Source organism: Asparagus officinalis, chromosome 4 (assembly GCF_001876935.1).
Source record: "Asparagus officinalis chromosome 4, Aspof.V1, whole genome shotgun sequence".
Taxonomy (NCBI): Eukaryota; Viridiplantae; Streptophyta; class Magnoliopsida; order Asparagales; family Asparagaceae; genus Asparagus; species Asparagus officinalis.
In genome coordinates, this window is record NC_033797.1 from 129,106,050 (window position 1) to 129,116,515 (window position 10,466).

The window sequence follows — 10,466 nt, forward strand, 5'->3', positions numbered from 1 at the left end:
TATAAAACCTCCTCAACTATAGCAGTATCTCAGAAAACTCTCTCAACTACTTTAATTTAAGAAAACCCCACTCAATTTTGAGCATGTTATAGATAAGCCCATCAACTATGAAAATTTGATATAACCCCCTCCCCGGGCAAGTATTTCTCATTTACCCTCCTCAAATATAGGGTGTTCTTAGAAAGTTCCCCTCAACTATTATAGTTTGAGAAACCTCTCTAAAGTTTTAGCATACTATAAAGAAACCCCGTTAAGTTTAAAAATTCAAGAAACCCTCATGAACTCTTCTCACATACCCTCATGAACTCTTCTCACATTATGCCACGAAAAGCTAGAATCATTAGATCTAGCATGTCATATGATTAAGGAAAAACCATGTTTGTCGTAAAATGAAATCTCAAAATTTATATTAATTGAATTGTTTATTACAAATCGAAATCGCTTTTACACAGAAGCAAAGAGAATGAATCTAATCTCTCCTTATTTAACGTGGGTTCTTTGGGGCGATACGATGTTTCCCTCGATGCTCATGTCGAGTTTGCTTCCTTTTGACGATTCGAATGAGATTGCGGACAAACTTCAGCGCGTGGTAGAAGTTTGGTTGGATGAGTTCGAATACCGAACAAGTGCTTGATTGCTTGTTGGCCGAGTATACCAAGATCTTAAAGTTCGGTCCTCTTTTCCTGAGGATTCGAACAAGACTACCAATAAGTTTTGTTACGTGGTAGAAAATTTATCGGAGTTAGAATACCCAAGCTAGGATATTTGAGAGCTGAGTACCTCTTGATATTGCATCCCCTTCAATGCCCCCTTTTTCTTGTAGCCATCAATGGCTATTTATAGAGGAGAATGGTCAGTAACCACCCCCTCAAAACGTGAAAAGTGGGCACAACCACTTCCACAATTCATGCTTTAGTGGCTGACTTGGTCAAACAATTCAGGCGAACCCGACTTTTAGGTGAACTTGGTAATTTAGGCGAGCTTGACCAATCAGGCGAGCTATGCAAGCTTTCCGGCGAGCTAGGCGAGCTTCAGGCCAGCTTAGTGAGCTTTGAGCTTGCAAACGAGCTTGGCACATGTAGGCGAGGTTGGAGTATGGGGCGAACCTCGTAGGCGAAGCTATAAGTGAGCTTCAATCAATTCAGGCGAGCTTGACTCATGCATGTGAACTTCATAAGTTAAGAGTTCAGGTGAGCTTAATTTCATTCAGGCAAAGCTCAATGTTTAGGTGACCTTGGCCTTGTCCAGGCGAACTCTAGTCTTGCAGGCGAAGTTCAAGTGTCGAGGAATATAACTTGCTGCGAAGAACGGGTCATAACTTTCAAATTGTAAGTCAGAATTAGACGAATTATATATAAAAATTAACTATCTTGACGAGATGGGGTCGATCAAACCCACCGAAGTTTAGTTTGTCGCTATCAGTTTTGCCAAATTCCCTCTGTTTTGAGAGATATTAGCGTTTTTTTTCATTTTTTACTATTTTTGTTAATGTTCTTACAAGTGAACTTCTGAATTTTTCTATTAGTGATAAAGGCAATTTTATTTGCCTACAAAACCCCCTTCAAAGTTTTCAAACCCAACTTGGGTTGCATGGGGTCTAAATTACTTTGAATATTAAGACCTACAAAATGATCACCATTCAGATGAGACAGGGAGCCTTGTAGCGAACTTGGTCATTCTGGCGAAGTTGAACTCTTCAGACGCATCTCATAATCACCACCTATGATTTTTAGCAAACCCTCAACTATCAACGGACTTGATTTGTCTTTACCAACTACCGTTTGAGTTGGACTAGCCATGCTTTTACCCTTAGCATGGTAAGTTATCGAGGAGTTTTCTTTAGGCTCAATGCTAAAATTTCTCCTCTATCCTTAGCCATTCGAGACATTGGATTAAGTGTTTGAACATGATTACAATGGTTAAGTTATAATCTAGTTTGGTTGTGCTATTCATTATAACAACTCAACATGGTGTTTTGAAAGTGAGGCTCATCGCATGGTAGGCCTGCTAGGGTGTGGTGATATCATTGATGAATAGTGACTCATCACTTTGTAGGTCACTATTCGGAAATAAGGGAGAATATAAGGGCTCATCGCTTGGTAGGCCACTATCAGCGAATAATGTTATTTGCAGGGATAACAGTGCGAAAGTAATCAAAACGTTCAGTAACATGGAAGTATAACGATAGTGATTAGAGTAGCGACACATCACATTGTAGGCCACTATCAATGGATAATATCATTTGTAGGAATGACGGTGTGGGAATGATCAAGTCATTCAGGGACATGGGAGTATGACGTCTGTGATTGGGATAGAGACACATCGCATGGTAGGCTAATATCAATAAGCAACATCATTTGTAGGAATGACAGTGTGGAAATGATCAAGCCGTTCAATGACATAGGAGTGTAATGACTGTGATCAGGATAAAGGCATATCACATGGTAGGCCAATATCAATGAACAACATTATTTTCAGGAATGACGGTGTGGAAATGATCAAGTCGTTCGGTGACATGGGAGTATAACAACTATGGTCGGGATAGAAGCACATCGCATGGTAGGCCAATATCAATAAACAACGTCATTTGCAGGAATGATGGTGTGGAAATGATCAAGTCATTCAGTGACATGGGAGTACAACGACTGTGATAGGAATAGCGGCCCATCGCATGGTAGGCCACTATTTTCGACCGTTCTAAGGAGATAGAACGTTCAGAATGGGTCAGATAGTGAATCATTGTATGGTAGATCAATATCTTGATCGAATGATAAGTAGGTGTTCACCGCATGGTAGAATATTACTTAACAAAGCATTCTAAAAAGGGATTAATTATCAGAGGTAATCATTAATTTGATAGTATTTTATAGTCCCGTCATCCTATTGAAGAGGATTTGTGGGCGAATTTAGAGGAAATCAACTATCAGAGGTAATCATTAACGTGATAGTATTTTTATGGTCCCGCCATCCTATTGAAAAGGATTGGTGGTGAATTTGAATAAAATCAACAATCAGAGATAATCATTAATGTGATAGCATTTGGTGGTACCGTCATCCTATTAAAGAGGATTGGTGGGCAAATTTGGAGGAAATCAACTATCAGATATAATCATTAACGTGATAGCATTTTGTGGTCTCTCCATCCTATTAAAGAGGATTGGTGGGCAAATTTGGAGGAAATCAACTATCAGAGGTAATCATTAACGTGATAGTATTTTATGGTCCCGCCATCTTATTAAAGATGATTGGTGGGCGAATTTGGGGTAAATCAACTATCAGAGGTAATCATTAACGTGATAGTATTTTGTGGAGCTGATTCATGGTTTTGCGGAGAAACCGGGACTACCCCTACTCCAGCGATAATCAGGATTGAAGGGTAAAGATGCTTGCATCCAATAAGGCTTGGATCTTATCCTTTAGGGTGTAGCATTAAAAAGTGGGATGATGTACCATCTCATAGTACGCACAGTAGTTGGGATCATCCGTTCTAGACATCTCCTTAGATCGTATTAATTCAGGGAGTTTAATCTTCCTCGTCTTGATCAAGGACCTGAGGACTAGGACAAGTTGCTCATCGTTGAAGTCGTACTTCTGCTAGAAGCGGCTATCCAAAGATTTGCCCTTCTTCTTCAATGAAGATTTAGGGGAGGCAGACTACCGCCAAAATATCCTTCTCTTTTACATAGGTCAGAGGGGTGAAGTTGTCTTGGTCATCACCTCCTCGAAATTCACGTGGCTCTTCAGTGTCTATACGCTTGAGCATAATTTCGACTTGCTCTCCTTGGTGGATTAAGTCTTTCCATGAGCGAGCTTCAACAACGCTCATATTGGACAATATATCGATGAAGAGATTGTTCCGGCACATCTCAATAAGAGTGGCCTTGGAAACCTGATCACGAGAATGCAACGATCGGTTTCTGAATCTCTTAACAAAGTTACTTACATACTCTGTCTTCTTCTGTTTTTTTGCTAGCAGGATGGCCATGGATACATCTATATCATCATCGAAGAATCTGGCCATAAAGAACCTTTCCATGTCCTTCCAGTAAGTGATGAATCCAGACTCCAATCTGCAGAACTATTCAAAAGTGACCTCCTTAAGGGTACTAATAAAAAGTTGAGTCATAATGGGATCGTTTCCCACTATGTGTCCAGTTTGTGCTTGGAAGTAGTAAACATGCTGGGTAGGAGAATCCTTGCTATCGAATTGTAGGAGGTCGAGTGTCTTAAACTTTGGAGGATAGGGGATGGAGTCCCCTTCGACCGGATATGGCCTGACAGTCCCCAATTCAAACATATTTTTCTGTAATTTCAAGGCATCGAGTTGGCTTTGGAACTCGTCGAGCCTCTTATATTGTGGATTGTTACCAGAATACGATGTCCCTTCTGAAGATTTAGATGACGAATCAGAGGGCGACTCTAGATTATCCTCTTTTTGTTGTTTGTGGAGGAGTAGGTTCCCGCTCTTTTCTCTTGGTTGAGGACTTCAGGGGAGCCCGCAATGTTCTCTTCTTTTTCTTCTTCTTTTCGTTCAGAAGTTTCTCGAGCATCTCCTTCATGGCGTTAATTATTGCCTGCTGCATGGCAATTGCAGCTTGGTTCTCTTCTAGCTTTCTTGCTATATCATCAGGAATTTTAGCCATGTGCACCTTTGCGTGCTCACCTTGAATTGAGCTTTAGGCCTGAGACATTACTATTGTCGAGCAATCGTCATCCTCATCATAGAAAACAGAGGCTAACTACTTGTAATCAAGCGGTACGACAAACCCCTTTTAGTCTAGATATGCTGGTAGACACCATCAGACTTAATGGAAAGGCTTTTCAGTCCTGGTGAAAATTCAGCATCTGAAGAGTTTGAGTTCTTCACCTTGGACTCCCCTGATACGAGTCGCCGTGCGAGCACTCTTGATCGCGGAATTATCAAGAGTGGGTAAAGAAGAAAACGACTGAAGAACACAAGAGTTATAATTAGGGCGAAGGAAAATACCTTCTCTAGATTATGAGAATCAATTAGATTTACAAAATCTCTCTCTCACAATCTCTCTAGATCAAAGAACAACCTCCCTGATCTCTTTTCTGATTACAAACTGAGTTCCTAACCCTAGAAAAGTCGTGTTTCTATTTATACTAAACAGAAATCCCAACTGGAGCAGGAAACAGACCCAGGCCCGGAACCGCTACGCGGTCGACCGCAGTGCCCAAGGCGGTCGACCGGTCAGAACGTCGAAATCTGGGAAATCGATTACAGGGTTTTCCGATCGACCGCAGCGCCACCTTCGGTCGACCGCTCTCAGTCCCGAGACATAGTCTGGGCCTGTGCACTAAGCGGTCGACCGCCGTGACCAAGCCGGTCGACCGGCCAGAGTCCAACTGTAATTCCTGCAGTTTTGATGAATCCTTCGACTTCGTTGCTTCCAATGGCCTCTTCCACGACTCCTCTACTTTATTCTCAAGATATCATGAGAATCATCTATCCTCAAGCTCCCATGAGGATCGCTAAGCTCCTGAAGAGAAGATACACACGTATCATGGGTCCCCCCTTTAGGAACTTGAAGTCCCATTCAAGTTAGAACTTCAGCTGAGGGAACTCGCGAGCCCCTCCTTTCTGTTGAACCACTTGGCCTTGCTAGGGACCTGACCTTGACGTCCAATGAGAAACGACTCCTTCGCCCCCCCCTCGTCTTGGTCGTCTTCCATTCCAAAATGCAATCTTCTTTCAGTGGCTCCTCTCTATCAAACCACAAGTATTCAACATGCGGTAAGATCATCTTGTCATCACCTTCATCATCCAATAATGGAGGCTCAAACAACTTCAAGTACTCGGCATTGATCACCGAATACATGCCTAAGTAAGGTGGCAAATCTAAACGAAAAGCGTTGTCGCCAATCTGATCGAGAATTCGAAACGGACCATAATGAATAGGCTTCAACTTCTTCCCTTCTCCTTTGAGTCTCTACTTACCCAATTTTAGCCATACCATATCGCCTTTACCAAAGTTACAAGGAACCCGATGTTGATCATGCTTCGCCTTGTACTTAGCTTGCGATTTCTTCAATTGAGCTTCAACTGTGGCATGAATATTTGCAATCTTCTCGAGAAATCACTGAGCTCGTTGTCTTTCACTCCCCTCCTTGCCGTCCACCATGGCTTCACTTGAAAACACAAGATCGAACGGGCTCGGCGGTAAAAATCCATAACAAGTCTCAAACGGTGACTTTCCGGAAGATCCATGAATTGCCCGATTAAAAGCAAACTGCAAATATGGTAAACTCTCATCCCAAGTCTTTGGATGCCTGGAATTATACCCCCGCAACATATGCACCATAGTCCGGTTGACTACCTCCGTTTGTCCGTCTGTTTGTGGATGAAAGGCCGTGCTCTTCTTCAATTTAGTGTCCATCAAACTCCACAAAGAATCCCAAAAATGCCCGAGAAAACGGCTATCCCGATCCGAAATAATCGAACTCGGCAACCCAAAGTGCTTCCACAAATGCTCAAAGAACAATTGTGCTGCACTCGCTCCCGTCACGGTCTTCTTACAAGGAATTAATATCACCATCTTGCTGAATCGGTCCACCACAACGTACAAATAGTCATGCCCGCGCTTCGTAGTCGGCAACCCTCCTAGAAAATCCATAGAAATGCTCTCCCACGGCCTAGAAGGAACCGGTAATGGTAGGTACAATCCCCTCTTTCTGTTAGAAGGCTTCGAAATACAACATAACTTACACCCTCCAACATACTTGGTCACATCATCAAGCATCCGTGGCCAAAACACATGTCGCCGTAGATTGAGAAGCGTTTTCTGAATGCCAAAATGCCCTTGCACACACGAGGTATGTGCTTCCCGAATCCACTGCAACCTATCACCATCCTCCGGAATGCATAGTGATGCCCCACGATACAATAAGCCATCATCTCCAAGTGCATACTCCCCCCTTCGACCAGCCTTCGCCTGCTCAAACACACTACCAAAGTCCCTACTAGATGCATACAGTTGTACATACTCCAAAGGAACCAAGGGCTGAATACGCGTCGCCACCAACAACGACCTTATCGGTGGGCGAGATAACATATCGGCCAACTTGTTCGTCGCCCCCTTCTTGTACCTAATAATGATGTTGAAAGCCATCAAATAGGACATCCACTTCATGTGTCGTGCCTGCTGTAGCTTTGTCTGGGCATGTAAGAACTCCAACGGCTTGTGATCCGAATGCACGACCACCTCCTTCCCTAACAAGTACACCCTCCAATGCTTAATTGCTTGATATAGTGCATAGAACTCCTTGTCGTAGGTTGGGTAGTTCGCAATAGCACCCGAAAACTTCTCAGAATGGTATTCCACTGGTTTCCCATCCTGAATCAACACCGCGCCTATCGCATAATTAGACGCGTCGGTCTCTACCTCGAAAGTCCGCAGCAAATTCGGCAATGCCAACACCGGTGCCTCCGAGATCTTTCTTTTTAGCAACTGAAAAGCCTCCTCATGCGTCCTTCCCCACTCAAACTAAACTTTAGCCTTTGTGAGGCCATGTAACAGTGCCGCATAAGTCGAAAAATGTCGAATGAACTTGCGCAAATACTGGCAAGCCCCCATGAAGCTCCTCACCTCAGTCACTGTCTTCGGCGTCGGCCACTTTGTGATCACCTCCACCTTGCCTGGATCTATCCTCCGCTGGCCCTTCCCTACGATGAAGTCGAGATACACCAACTCGTCCTTCCCGAACTCGTACTTTTTCCCGTTGAGCTTCAGCTGCCCGTCCTGCAACACTTCAAATACCTTCTCAACATGAACGAGATGCTCCTCCCAAGTCCTGCTGTACACCAAGATATCATCAAGGTAAACTATCACAAAATCCTCTATAAAGGGTCGCAACAAATCATTCATAAGCCTCATAAAGGTAGCCGGAGCATTGCACAATCCAAACGGCATCACCAACCACTCGAACAGGCCTTGCTTGGTCTTGAACGCAGTCTTCCAAGTGTCTTCCTCCCGAATCCTCACTTGATGGTAACCAGACTTCAAATCCAGCTTCGTGAAAAACCTCGCTCCCTCCAACTGGTCCATAAGATCATCGATCCGCGGTAATGGGTAGCGATTCTTGATGGTTATCTTGTTAAGCGCTCGGTAATCCACGCACATGCGCCAGCCTCCATCCTTTTTGGGCACCAACAACACTGGTGACCCGCAAGGTGAACAACTCGGCATAATCACTCCCGCCTCCAAGAGCTCCTGAACCTGCTTCTTGATCTCCTCGGACTCCAGTATTGATGTGCGGTATAGGCCTATGTTAGGTAAGGAACTCTCCCCGGTCAACATAATCTCATGCTCTATACCTCGACGTGGTGGTAGTCCTGTGATTTCCAAAAACAAGTCCGTATACTTGACCTTCAACCTGTCAAGATCTCCCTCCTGGAGCTTGCTCAAGGTGGACAAGCACATCCTACTCAGCTGTTCTTCATACGGCCGAATGAACAATAAAACGAACTTCCTGCCCGCGTTCACCAACCTCTTAGCCTGAGTCACTGTCACCAAGCTCGTCTCCTGTGGAAGAGATGCCGAACGAAAAATGAATTGCTCGCCATTCTTGGTGAACGTATACTTTTGGGCTCGCCGATCATATACTGCGTATCTATCCCACAAATAAGGATTGCCCAAAATAACTTGGCAAACATCCAACGGAACCACGTCGCATGTGACCTCGTCAATATACGACTCGTGGAGTGCAAATCTGAATGAACACTGGTTCACCACACTCAATCCCGCCTCCTTCTGAATCCACCCTAATGGATAGGGCTTCGGATGCTTCACCGTCTTCAATCCCAGCTTCTGTACTAATGCCTCAGATATCAGATTTTTCTGACTCCCTGGATCTACAATAGCATCCACTAAACTGGTCTTGACCTGGGTGGCCTGCTTCCCCGCCATAAGGTTGAGACTGCTATTGGGTTCGGTCATCCCGGGAACCTCCTTCGGACCCTGTGCTATCACATACGCCTTCTTCTCCTCCTTCTTCAACCCTTTTGGCTTCAGATGAGGATACTTATCCCAGCAACGATCAGCCACATGTCCTGTCTGCTTGCAGTGATTGCATGTCAATCCTGCTTTCCCCGAGTCAACCTTCTTCTTCTCATCCTTAGACTGAGAGCCACCCGTCTTGCTCCCCGATGGTTTGGAATCCCCCTTTGTCTCATTGCCCTTCTTCTGCCGGCCCTCAATGGCAATGGCCTTCACACTCGCCTCTGCGATGGTTTCTACTGAAAACAGCTTCATCTCCTTCCGGATGTAATCATTCAGACCCGCCATGTACTTCATGAAGACGGGGTACTCGGACGTTGCGATGTTTAGGACCATCGCCTGTTGCTGGAACTCCGTCGTGTACTCTTGAACGGTCTGATTAAACTTCTGGCGTAAGCCGTACCACTTGTACCAACACTCCTCAAGGAACCCCACTGGATAGAACTGTTTCCGTAGTAGCTCCTTGAACTTGTTCCACGATGCCGCTTTCTTCTCCTGTTTGTAATAGGATTTCCACCACGTCAAAGCGTGCCCGGAAAGCTTCAATGTCGCGAACACTATCTTCTCCTTGGACGAATATCCGTAGAGAGTGAAGTACATCTCCATACGTTCGATCCAATCATCAAGCTTCTCCACGTTGATACTCCCATCATAAATAGGAATCTCAACCTTAAAGTCAATCTTCAGATTCTGGTAATGATTCTTACCCCCTTGATGTCCAGCAATCTTGATAATCCCAGTCTCCCCCTCTGAATCATCTTTCTCGCTCTCCTCATCGGATTCGACGAGTTTATTCTTACCCTTCGAAGAAGATTCCTCCTTTTTGTCACCTCCGTTGATTAGACCCACGAGTTGAGTAAGAGTCGTCCGCCACTTGTGGCCGAGCCACCTCAGCCCAGATCTGTGCCTAGGCACAGATCTGGGTGATACGCGTTGCCGTGCGAGCACTCTTGATCGCGGAATTATCAAGAGTGGGTAAAGAAGAAAACGACTGAAGAACACAAGAGTTATAATTAGGGCGAAGGAAAATACCTTCTCTAGATTATGAGAATCAATTGGATTTACAAAATCTCTCTCTCACAATCTCTCTAGATCAAAGAACAACCTCCCTGATCTCTTTTCTGATTACAAACTGAGTTCTTCACCCTAGAAAAGTCGTGTTTCTATTTATACTAAACAGAAATCCCAACTGGAGCAGGAAACAGACCCAGGCCCGTAACTGCTACGCGGTCGACCGCAGTACCCAAGGCGGTCGACCGGTCAGAACGTCGAAATCTGGGAAATCGATTACAGGGTGTTCCGATCGACCGCAGCGCCACCTTCGGTCGACCGCTCTCAGTCCCGAGACATAGTCTGGGTCTGTGCACTAAGCGGTCGACCGCCGCGACCAAGCCGATCGACCGGCCAGAGCCCAACTGTAATTCCTTCAGTTTTGACGAATCCTTC